Genomic DNA, 13,634 nt, shown 5'->3' with positions numbered 1-13,634 from the left:
ACTCCGCACATCTTTGTTGAGCAACTACTGTGTGCCAGCAGTGAACAAGACAGATGTAGTTCCTGTCCTCTCTGAGACAGGAAATACATTTTAATATAGTGACTTATGTGTGTGCTAGGAAGGAGTACATAATGACCTGAAACCTTATAACAAGGGGACATCACCTAGTAGGGAGAGGGTACGTGTTAAGGAAAGGGAAGCCCGAGGAAGTGATATTTGAAAAATGAGCAGTTGTCAAAGAGCTTAAAGAGGGACGAATATTCCAAGTCCAGGAAATAGTTTGTGAGTGTTGCTAGTACAACTTTGGTCAAGTCCCTCCTTGAACTTTTCTCGTCTGAAACATTTAAGACTTAGCCTAAAGTTTCCTAATCTTTCTGGGGTGGAGTCATAGGCATCTTTCAGAATCTGAGGATAGACAAGAGCTACAAGTACAGACAAACTGAGTGTAATATGCTATCATTGGAGTTAAAACGTTGGGAGAGGATATAAATATTTATCTGTGCTTTTGCTCTATTATATAAACTATCTCTGGAAGGATATACAGAAAACTAATAACTGACTATCTATGAAGAGAGAGGTGAAGTTGGAAGGAGAATGTACTGTATACTTTGTATTTGGAGACTTGAACCATGTGGATGTGTGACCTATTCACAATAAAAGCAGGTTCCTGAAGAAGTGGCTGATTCTAGGTTTGGGGCAGGAAAAACACAAGAAGCATCTTGTGCCAGAAACCATGGGAAGAAAACAGGAACTGCCTTGAAGGGTTGTCCATTGGCCAAATTTGAGGTGATTTAAGCATCAAAAACACATTATGGATTGTAACACATTGACTATAACAGTTCATGGTATCTCTATCCATGGTTTTATTCAGAGGAGAAAGGGATGGTGGATGGTAATGCTGGAAGAATGCCAGCTAACAAATGTAGAAAGATTGATAAAATTGGAAAACGTAATAATTCATTCAAGAAAGAATCATCATTGAACTACAAAACCACTGAGTAAAATATTGTTGAGGATAAGGATTTTCACAAGATCTCATAGTATCACCCAAATTGATTGGATTCTGGATTTAAAAAGAAAAGCTACAAAAGACATTTGGGGAGATAATAAGCAAAATTGAATACAAATTGTATGTTAGATGACATTATTGTGTTAGTAGTGATTGGTATGGGTAAATGTTTTTATGCTTAGGAGGTGCAGGCAAATGTATTTAGGGGTGAAAGCTCATTATCTCTGCAACTTACTTTCAAATAGTGCAACATACACACACACATATATACATATACACATATGTATATATATATAAAGAGGGAAATAAACCAAATTAGAAAATTAATTCATTAGTGAATTTAAGTGAAGACTATACAGGTGTTCATTGTAGTAGTTTCAGCTTCTCTGTAGATTGGAAATTTTTGAATATAAAGACTTAAAAGTAAGTATGATTATATGTTTAAAAATTAAAGCATCAGGACCAGCTGAGGGGCATGTTGGTTAAGAGTTGGCTTGGGATGCCAGCTTTCAGCAGCAGGGCCCCAGTTCGGATCCCACATGAGGGCCAATGACGCTGTGCCCTCTACTGCTAAGATAGTGAACAACAGCTTGACCTGGAGCTGGGCTGCTGTGAGTCCCCGGCAATGGCTTAGGCTGTAGTGGGGCTCGACAACAGCGGCGTGAGTTTTCATGAGCTGCCATGAGCGGCTGTCCAATGACTGGCGAGCAACTGCCTCACCCAGGAAGAGCGCAATGATAATACCAACATGGGCCAGTGAAACGAGGTCCTCCACAACTAGACTGAAGAAGAAAAGGACAGCAACTTTTCTGTTCCCCTTCCCCGATTCCCCAACGCTGCTCCTCTCCCCAAATTCCCCAATAAAATCTTTTTTTTTAAATGAAAGCATCATCTCATTTCTTAAGGTAAAAATTATTTAAGTCTGCGTACAAATTCGGGTGGTGCATTGCCCCTGGGAACCATCCGTGGAGGGCTGTTTGTGAATCATTGGTCCCTCTGTGATCTGATATGTGATCTGATATGCCCACTCCACCTACCATAATTCTCATCACATAACCTGATGGTGAAATTAAACAGTTACTGGGAGACTGAAAATAAATTGTGCTCTTTCATGTACCAAAGACAAACACAGGACTTAGGGACAAAGAAAGGACAGTTTTTGTCACCTAAAGCTCAAAAATGCCTTCAGAAGTTATGTTTGGGTCTTCAATGATTTGGACCTCAATGAACTAAGCTGGTAACTGTGATTATTATTGTCTCACAAACTCTTTCTCCTTCATCTTTGTTTTTCTGCCCCTTTCACCTAGCGAGTAATTGAGATTACAATTCATTTAATGCCTTTACTAGCCAGCCTTCATTCTCCATCTTCAAAAATAGTATGGGTTTATAGTTTATTCTATGCATGAGTCAGCCAACAAAAAGATCTAAGTCTACAAAGCTTTCAAAAACAAATATTAAATGCTAGGGAAATAATCACTAATATAGGAAAAGGAACATCATCCCTTTCTTTGATTTAGCCACAGACGCTAGGAGGCGGATGAACATCTTAAAAGGCATTGGTATAACATTCCAGCTCAGCTACATAATCTTCACCAGCAAATTGTGGCACTTAATTCTTTTAAGCTATATAACACTACCTCTTCTAAATCCAATCGTCAGATCCATGTGCATTTTGCTACAGTTAAAAAAAAATTACAACCACATTTGTGAATGTCACATTTATTGAACTACATAATTTTTAATATCACTCGTGTAGGTTTTATAGTTTGTTTTATTGTTTTAAAAGTCATTTGGGGCTCTAAAGGAACAAGATTTTTCCAAAGTTGTCCTTATAATTTTTTTCACACAGTCAGAACTAATAAAACAAAACTGTTGTAGCTATTTAATTCAAAATCTCTTGGAGTTTCAATATTTTTTCTCTGCTGGATACTAAAACCAATAAAGCTACATGAGATTTTAATTATATTCTGAATTAAACAAGACTCTCTCCAAAAATTTGGCACCATTTATTTTAGTCACTGCTATTGTGCAAGAGACCTAACTTTGTAAGAAGAGAAGGTAGTTCTCACCTTTAATTTATCTAGTAGGAACAGGTAAAATTTTTGCAACTTCTTTTCAATAATTAAATATACACAGAGGAAAAACTTTAAAATAGCAATAGTTTGAAAGTTATCAATGGATTGTATTACAACAGTTTGGCTCTATTTTTACTTACAATAAAAGTTTTATTATCTTCAGCTGTTGAAATGACTAAATCATTTAATCGCATATCAAGTCATTGTGATATATTTTATTTAAAATTTGACAAAATTTAATTAGGGTTTTTGGGCTTTACTGACTTACAAAATGCTGATATGATTGAATAGAGACGTCTGATCTGTGTCCTGAATGGGATCAGAGCTCTGGAACACATGGGCAGCAGTCACCATGATGGGCTTCAGTGATGTTCACATTTTACATACTACAGTGTACTTTACATAGCACCAGAATGTAGGTGAATTTTACTGACCATGGAGCTTTAGGTGAAGCTTATGATATTTATTTGCTCAAGTAATACAGTGATGAAGAACTGAATAATCAAAAGAGAACCCAATATTTTTAAATGGGCAAAAGATCTGCATAGACATTTCTCCAAAGAGGATACACAAATGTCCAATATGCACATGAAAAGATGTTCAACATCATTAGTCATCAAATCAAACCACAATAAGGTATCACTTTATACCCCCTAGGATAACTATAATAGTTTAAAAAAACAGAAATAATAAATTTTGGTAAGAATGTGGAGATTTAGAATCCTCATAGATTGCTATGGCAATGTAAAATGAAGCAGCTGCTTTAGAAAACAATCTGGAAGTTCCTGAAAGGGTTAAACATAGAATTACCATATGACCCAGTAATTCCATTCCTGGGTATGTACCCAAGAGATGAAAATATATGTCCACATAAAAACTTGTACACAAATCTTCATAGCAGAATTATTCATAATAACCAAGAAATGGAAACAACCCAACTGTCCATCAACTGATGAATGGATAAGTAAAATGTGGTACATCCAAGCAATGGAATATTATTTGGTAATAAGGAATAAAGTACCAATACATTCTACAACATGAATTAATTTTGAAAACATTTTGCTAAGTGAAAGAAGGCAGACACAATAGACCACATATTAGATGAATGCATTTATGTGAAATTTCCAGAATAGGCAAATCTGTAGAGACAGGAAGTAGATTACTTGTTGCCTAGAGCTAAGGAAGTTGAGAATAAATGGAGGGTGATTGCTATTGGGTAGTTTCTTTTTGAGGTAATGAAAATCTCCTAAAAGTTTTTGTGGTGATGGTTACACAACTTTGTGAATATCCTGAAAGAAAGAAAAAAAACAAAACCACAACACTACATGGGTGAATGATATGGTATGAATTATATCTCGATGAAGTTGTTGTAGAATTTTCTAAATGATGAAAGGATGTCACATGAAAGCTAAGAATGTGCCTTGTAATAATATTTTAACAAAGGGTTATAGGATCAGAAGTGATATTTTGACATATAATCCAAATTTGTGACTATGTGGCCAATCTCTTAGGCAACAACCCTTGAGAAAGCATCAGAAATGATGAGCCAGGACTCATGCTGTCTGGACCATGGGCCTTGTCTATTCAACATACAAGCCCACTCCCTAGGATCCTATACTCTTTCATGCACTTTTTTTTTTTCACTAATCAGGTGTCCTTCTAAACACTACCCAGAAAGGAGAGAAAGAGGAAGTTTATTGCCAAGGAAACAAACGTCCGACAGAAAAATTTTAAGTCAGTTCAGATTCTAGTCCTAATTTTTAAATTTTCATGAAATCATTTGAGATCCTACGGGCACAAAATTCCCCCATCCTTAACTCTAAGGAGCACTCTAAAGATTCTATTCTGAGAAAAGAAAAAGGCAACCAATGTTAGGATTCCAGGACCACAAAGAAGTCACAAGGCCTTGTTCAGCCAACTGCTGTGGTCATAGAGCTTCAGTTTAGAGAGCTGGAGGGGAAATTTTATGGAAATCCTAAGTGTGGGGATCAGTTGAAGCTGGGGATGATTACCAACTAGGAAGACAGGGGATTCATGGTAAAAACACTGTGAGTTAGCCTACAAGAACTCACTCTCCTGCTTGGCAATGACCTCAGATAAAACATAATCTGGCTTCCCAAGGACACTTTTTTACCCTAGCTGTGAAATGGGCCTAAAACACTGAATTACTTAAGATCAACTCATCAAAGAAGTCTGGGACTATTAAAAGAGGTGGGAAATATTACATTTGCCAAGGGTTGGCATAAAAAGGAAATTCCTACCTAAAGTTATAGGTCCCAACGAACTGATAACATTGATTGCTTAGAAGGGATGGTGGGAGGAAGAATGTGGTGGAGGGCGACTTTATGCTACATACCCTTTTGTACTTCTAAAATTTTGAACCCAGTTCCTGAAACCATGTCTGGCATGTAGTAGGTATTCTATAGAGATTTTTGAAAGGGTGAATGGAGTCAAATTTGATTTTGAATTCTGGCTCCACCATTTTTATTGTGAGCTTTGGTTAATTTCTTAACCATATTGAGCCCCAGTTTCCTCAAAAGTAACCTAGGGATTGTAATAATGTCTCTCCCATAATACTGCTGAGTTTAAATGAGTTATTGCATGTAAATCACTAGCATTCAGTAAGCACTCAATAAATGGTAGGTGCTGTGATGACAATGACAATGATGACAACTACAACAATAATGGTGGAAGAGAAGTAGACCAAGGAGCTCTCCTAATTCTTTTATGATAATAGAGCATTGCTCTAGTAAATTTTGCTCAAAATAAATGTACATCGTCTTGATGTGAGGAATGTTTGATTACAGATAGGTCTTCCAATTAGAATTTATCTAAGGGAAAAGACGAAGGGGTTAGAAAGTACAAATTGAGGTTCAGCCAAGTGACTCAGTTGGTTAAGAGCTCACTCAAGAGTTTGAGCTCTGAGCAACAGCAGTTCCATGTCCGGCCTGAGCTGAGCTGCTGCTGAGCTGCCAACAGATGGCAGGATGGTTCAACTAAAAAACAAAACAAAACAAAACAAAAAAAAGGTTAATAGGACAATGTCCCTGCCCTCAAGGGATTTACCGTATTTCCCCATGTATAAGACGCACCCTTTTTCGAAAAGTTTGGAGTCTCAAAACTGGATGCGTCTTATACAGTGGTTGTAGATTTTTTTTACTTGCCTTTCCCGCTTTTTCGCACTTGTTTTTGCACTCGTAGATTTTTTTATGACGCACCCAGTTTTTAGACCCCAAATTTTTCGAAAAAGGGTGCATCTTATACATGGGGAAATAGGGCAGTATTGGTGAATGAATGTTCTGAAAACAAACTCCAGACTATCCAATTTCTGTTGTTGTTATTGTATCAAATTTAATTAAAATATTGTAGCAAATTTAATTAAAATGAACACACAGCGTGTGAAGATTCAAGAGCTGCAAAATTCAATGAAGCTAATACTCAAGATTCTGCACTTATTATAGTTAGTGTAATAATGAGCCAGATATCACATGGGCAACATTCAATCTTCCCTTTTCTTTGCTTAGCATCTGGGTTTTTTGTATACTGTTTATATATATTCATGGATATAGAAGGTAATGGTATCCACTGATAAAAATCATGTACCTTTCTTGACACTTCCTAACTCTGTAACCTTGACAAAGCATTTATTCTTTCTCAGCCTGTGTTTTTTATTTTAGCCTACAAAACCAGTCTAATAACCACACCTATATCATACAGTTGTGAGGGTTAATGTACCACACTGCCTTTAAACTTTTTAGCACCATGACTGACCCAGTAAGTTCTCAACTGCCTTCTATTTGAGAGGAGTAGAATAAATTTTGCCTGGCAGCAAACAATAAAGGATGAAGAATTTAGTTTAACCCATCTCTCCTTCCAAGTTGAAGGTCAAATAATTTTTCGTTGATTGATTTTTTAAACTTCATAAATTATGCAAAATAACTGTTGTGCATGGCTTATGCTGAAGAAAAACAAAAATTGATAACAGGAACAGGGCTATCCATTTCCCAAATCTTTGCTGGTTTAGGTAAAATGGTTCTGATTTGTTCCTCCCTCTGTTCACCATCACCTCCAGTCACTCAGTCAGTCAAGCTGAAAAAGAGAAGTGCCTTGTCTGAGATAGGGAAGAGGGGAAGCAGAGGGAAGCGAGATTGGGTGGTTGAAGTGAGAGTAGCATAAAAGAGAAAAAGAGATGAATGCCCAGGTTGATTTGGGGACTGAACTTAATGAAATAGGATATAGTCCCCAAGACTGGAGAGGACACCATTGGACTAATGGTTCCTGAAGAGCACCAGCTTGTCTTAGTCATCCCTGACCCTCCCCAGCACCCAGCACTTTACCTGGTACGAAGTTGGCATATGAAATGTGGGGCGCTGCTAGGAGAAAGAGCAGGCTAAGAGCCCAACCCTGAGTACACAGGCTTTCTGGGTTTCTAGGGAGAAGAGTTCACTCTATTTTTCTGAGTGATAGGGTGAACATTTGGGTGAAGAAAATAATTAAGAATTCTCAGAGGGAATGAAGACAAGGAAACAAAAGCATCAACCATAATGGCAATTGCTATCGTGGCAGGCAGCAACTGTGAAAATGACCAAGGGCAGAATGAAAAGCAGCACCTCCTAAAATTGGTGGTTCATGGCACTAAGCCAGAGTTTGTGAGACCCATCTCTTTGGTAGTCTTCAGGAGCCTTGATTGTGGAAGTAGAGCAAAAGGATGTCACACATGGAGTTGTAGCCTTGGAGTTGTTGGAAGAACAGCCACAAAATGACCTCTTATTTCCCATCTTATTATACCTCCAAGCCTGGAAGCCTAAGAAACTTTTGCTATATTTTGACAGTCCAGCAGGTAGAATACTCAGGCCCAGAGAACTTGTCCAAAGGCATAAAGCTAATAAATACCAAAGCAAGCATTTAATCTCAGGTATGATTCTTTTTTTCTTTTTCTTTTTTAAGATTTTATTAGGGAATTGGAGGAGGGGAACAGTGTTGGGGAATTGGGAAAGGGAAACAGCCAAGTTGTTGTCCTTCAATCTTAGTTGTGGAGGGCGCAGCTAGCTCAACTCCAAGTCCAGTCACCATCTGACTGCCCATTGGCAGCTCACAGCCGCTCAGCTCAAGGTGCTGTCCGTGTTCAATCTTAGTTGCGGGTAGGCACAGCCCACCATCCCATGCTGGAGTCGAGCTGGCAACCTTGTTGTTATGAGCACATTCTCTCACCAGCTGAGCCATCCTGCCACCTGTTTGCAGCTCAGCGGCAGTTCAGCTGGGGGCAGCTCACTGGCCCATGTGGGAATCCAACCAGCGGCCCTGTTGCTCAGAGCTCGTGATCTTAACCAACTGAGCCATTTGGCCGGCCCCGATCTCAGATATGATTCTTAAACAAGAACATTCTGTGGTTCCATAAAACATTGCTATTGGCTAAGCAATGGTAACATGTACAAGTATTATTTTTAAACAAGAAGCCCATACCTATTGCTTTATTCCCTGGGTATGCACCCATTTCTGGGTGATCTAGAATACTAAAGTGAAACACAGGAAGTCTCTACACACATAAAACAAAGTAGTTTTATTAAATTTAAATGTATTAAGCAAGTATTAATCATCCTTATGATCAGGCACATAAGTAGATATAGTATATGTGAAATTATTAACCAGTTAGCACCATGTGTAAAAGAAATTTGATATCTACCCTCTTTTATTTGAAAAATCATAATTGTACTGTTATTTCAAACTCCATATATTTAAAATATTTTGGTAATAATTATCCAATATTTATTTTAAATAAGTGATAGATACTCTTTCATATAAGGGATAGGAAACAGGCCTATTTATTATTTGCCTTTATAGAAAATCTAAGAAAGGATTATTAGGTTTATCAATTCATGTTCTATTCCTACTAATATAAAGAAAAATCACAATAATTCTAATCACAAAAAGTAGCTTGACTTTGTTTTTACGATGCTAATTTTGAGTTATCCAACCAAGTGATCTATAATTCAGTGAGAAAATAACAACAGCCATTTAAAATAATATTTTTAATAGAATATCCATGAAATGCTTTTACCCATTTCTCTTCTTTCTCTTGTTCTTTGGGTGAAAATATCCCAAGTGAGATCTGCTGCTGATGTTCCTGCTGAACAAAACCACTTGCTTCATCAGATAATTTTGCAAGCCAAGGTAAAGCAGCAAGATTTTAGGTTTTCTCAAAACAAAATCTTTTGAATAAGAAGGTTAGGTTAATCTTAACAGGATATCAGATCGAATTCTTATTTTCTGAGGTCTTTTCAAGTATACATAGGGGAGTAACTTTGAAGCCATGGAAAGGGACCATAGAGATCTGGAAAGACTTTTGGCTGGCAAGGGGTTAGAAGAAATGGTAAGTAAACATATAAAAATTTTGTTTAAGAAAAACAAAATGAACAAAATAGGCACACATTTGAAAAGGAAATCTCTCTGAAATGAGCTTCACTAATTTGTCTAACAAGTTAGAAAATGTTAATGGGAGACTACACAGATTCTGCTTCCATCTAGGATGTAGACAGCTGAAGAGCATTGTTTCCACTCTAACAAGAAAAAACGAGATAAACTACACAATCATAACTTGTCTCGAACCCATCAGAGAGCTAAGTTCGCAGGGCAGCCAAGTACACTAAGGAAAAACAGGCCTTCCAAGGAGATTCAGGGATGAGCAGTAGCCGATCTGTGGCAGAACTTGAGGAGGAGACACCAGGTACCATGCAAGTAGGTAAGAATTCAGCTAAAGTTTTTAATAAATTGCCAAAGGCTTCATGTGAGCTAACATGAAAGAACAGAATTCCTAGAAGCAGCAGACACAATGGGAATTTGACCCACGAGCCGGCTCTTCTTCACAGACTTTATCAGGTGCTCAAGAAAGACGGGAGGCTGGGCAGGAGACCAGACAAAGCCTCCATCTGCGATGCAGGCCTGGAAAAGGGAGCAGCCTTCACTATAAGAAAGGCATGAAGCTCTGCCCAGGCCCTTCTTCCTTGCAGACAAAAACCACAGGACGAAGGGCAGCAAACCTGTGGCTCCCAGGGAACAAGTGAGTGCGATAAAGGTAAAAACCAAACCAAACCAAAACAAAACGAACCAAAACAAAACGAACCAAAACAAAAACCCCTCTACTCCTAGGGGAGGAGCAGGAAACTAACTCTGCTATAAAGAGCCTGTCAAAGATAGGGCAGAATTTGGCTACTCCAAGAAGGGACAGGATCACTGAGAAAGCCCGCATCCCCCAGGACCCAGGACATAGGGTCTGTTTAGGACTAAGGCTGGACTTGAACAGCAGAAAACCACTCCAATCCCACCGCTAGGCCAGCAAACCCTGAGAAATGGCAGAAGAGCAAAAGTGTGCTTAGAGACCCCTGCCCAGCTCAGGCACACAGGGGAGGCTGATGGTGAGAGCACGTGCTCCTAACAACAAGGTTGCAGGCTCAACTCCTGCATGGGATGGTGGGCTACGCCCACCTGCAACTAAGATTGAACACAGCACCTTGAGCTGAGCAGCTGCAAGCTGCCGATGGGCGGCCAGATGGTGACTGGACTTGGAATTGAGCTAGCTGCGCCCTCCACAACAAGGATTGTAGAACAACTTGGCTGTTCCCCTTCCCCAATCCCCCAACACTGTTCCCCTTCCCCAATTACCCAATAAAAAAGAAAATTTTTGAAGGCAGCCTGAGAGAGAAGACATTAAATGCTGAGGAACAAAGATAAGAATTACACACCAGGCTTTTTTTTATTAGAAATTGTGCAATCCAGAAGACAAAGGAGTAACATCTTTCAAGTGCTGAAAAAAAATTAATTGTCAAACCAGAATAGATTCTCTGGAGTCTTTCTATCTTCCTTCCTTCCTTCCTTCCTTCCTTCCTTCCTTCCTTCCTTCCTTCCTTCCTTCCTTCCTTCCCTTCCCTTCCCTTCCCTTCCTTCTTTCCTTTTTAAATTTTCCATTTTTCATCCAACAGCAGTGTGTAGAGAGAATATCATGCAGATGCTGTTCATTTTTCCCCTCTATGTTTACACCTTGAAGAAGAATAGCCTGTCTGCAGCTACACGGTGGGCTATGTGAGGAAAAAAATCTGGGCTATTAGAGTGAAAAAGTATGTTTTATGTAAATTTTGAAAGGAAAATGTGTCAAGAGCATGGTTTTTAAACTTGTTTTAAACATTTTCAAACTTCTTTTTTTTAAATTGGGGAACAGTGTTTTTTCCTAGGACCTATCAGCTCCAAGTCAAGTAGTTGTTTCAATCTAGTTGTGGAGGGCGCATCTCAGTGGCCCATGTGGGGATCGAACCAGCAACCTTAGTATTATGAGCACTGCACTCTAACCAACTGAGCAAACGGCCACCCCTAAAACTTTTTTTTTTTAACCCAGTTATTTCACTTGGTTTGTGAGCTTCAAAGAAGAGATCCGAATCTGTGACCAGAGCTAAAGGTTTAGTGTTACTATGTGCGGGCCATTGTGCCATATTCTTGTTGGAGATGAACTGTGTAGCACCAGAGCCCATTCTTCCTTGTCAGCTTGACCCAAAGATGTCACCATTTCTAGCTATTTGTCATCACATAATTGGTGTTGATTGAAAACTTGATGAAGGGGTCAATTCACCAAGAAATATAACAATTCTAAATATGCATGTATCTTAATAGAGGTGCTAGGTACTGAAAGAAATGAAAGGAGAAATAAAAAAATTTACAGTGATAGAGACCTCATTTTTTTAATTCATAGAGCAACTAGATACAAAAACCAGTAAGGTTTAGAAGAACTGTCAACCCTATCAATCAACTTCACCTAACCAACATTTATAGAACAATCCACCCACTGATAGGAGACTAATAGGAGACTATATTCTTTTCAAATTTAATATTTTACTTACACATTACTTATAGTCTAATATTAATTAGAACCTTTACTACCTCCCAAAGGACTTTAAAACCCTTTAATTCTTCTTAGCCTCTTCCATCCTATATGCAACTCTTGAGGATTTTAATTTCATGTATATTTTAGACACTAGAAAACACTGTTATTGCTTTATAATGATTTATCTTTTCTGATGCATTTATATTTTCCATTGCTCTATATTCTTTCCTATATCTCTGAAATGCTTTTCCTTTTTCTTAAAGAACACTCTTTAGTATTTCTTTTAGTGCCAGTTTGGTGGCAACAAACTCAACTTTTATTTCTTAGACACAGGATGCCTTTTACGCCCCATCATTCTGAAAACTTTTTCATTAGGCACTGAGCTCTATGGTGGTAATGGGTGTTTTCGTGCAGCACGTTAATTTTTTCTGTTGTTTTTAAAAATTCTCTATTTTATTTATCTCCACTCTAATCTTTATTATTTTCTTCCTTCTCTTTGTTTTGGGTCTAGTTTACACTTCTTTTTTCAACTTTCTTCAGGTGGAAGATCAGGCTAGTAAGCTCTTTCTTCTTTTTTAATAATGACATGTACCACTATAAATTTCCTTCTAAGCACCACTTATCTGCATCCTATATGTTTTGGTATGTTGTGTATTTGTTCTTATTCACCTCAAAGTATTTTCTAACTTCTCTTGTGATTTCCCATCCTCCTTCTCTTCCCCCTCCTCCTCCTTCTTCTTGGTTTAAACAACAGAAATTTATTTCCTCATGGTCTTGTGATTTCTTCTTTGATCTGGTTACTTACGAATGTGTTGTCTAATTTCCGCATATTTGTGAATTTCTCAAATGTCCTTCTTTTAATTATTTCTAATTTCATTCCATTGTGGTTGGATAACATACTTTGTATGACTTCAATCCTTTTAAGTTTAATGACATTTGTTTTATGGCCTAACATATGGTCTATCCCGGAGAACATTCCATGTGCACTTAAGAAGAATGTGTATTGGACCAGCCGAGTGGCGTGTTGGTTAAGAGTTGGTTTGGGAGCACAAGCTCTGATTAGCTGGGCCGCTGGTTCGGATCCCACATGGGCCAGTGACGCTGTGCCCTCTACAGCTAAGATGATGAACAGCGGCCATCCAAAGGCTGGTAACCAACCTGCCTCAGCCGGGAAGAGCACAATGATCACAATACCAACATGGGTCAGTGAAGGGACGTCCTCCACAACTAGACTGAAGAACCAAAGGACAGCAACTTGTCTGTTCCCCTTCCCTGATTCCCCAATGCTGTTTCCTCCCCCAATTTCCCAATAAAAATCTTAAAAAAAAAAAAAGAAGAAGAAGAATGTGTAGTCCGTTGTTGTGTGTAGTGTTTTATAAATGTCTGTTAGGTCAAAAAGGTTTATAGTATTATTCATGTATTTTATTTCCTCATAGATCTTCTGCCTAATTGTTCTATTATTAAATGTAGGGTATTTAAGTCTCCAACTGTTATCATTTAATTATCTATCTCATCCTTCAATTCTGTCCATTTTTGCTTCATGTACTTGGCACTCTGTTGTTAATTGCATATATATATTTATAAGTGATATGTCTTGCTGATGGATTGATACTTTTTCATTTTAAAATGTCCCTCTTATTACCTAGTAACAATTTTTGTGTTAAATCTATTTTGTGTTATA

Source organism: Hipposideros armiger, unplaced genomic scaffold (genome assembly GCF_001890085.2).
Source record: "Hipposideros armiger isolate ML-2016 unplaced genomic scaffold, ASM189008v1 scaffold_42, whole genome shotgun sequence".
NCBI lineage: Eukaryota > Metazoa > Chordata > Mammalia > Chiroptera > Hipposideridae > Hipposideros > Hipposideros armiger.
Note: the sequence above shows the minus strand (reverse complement) of the source record.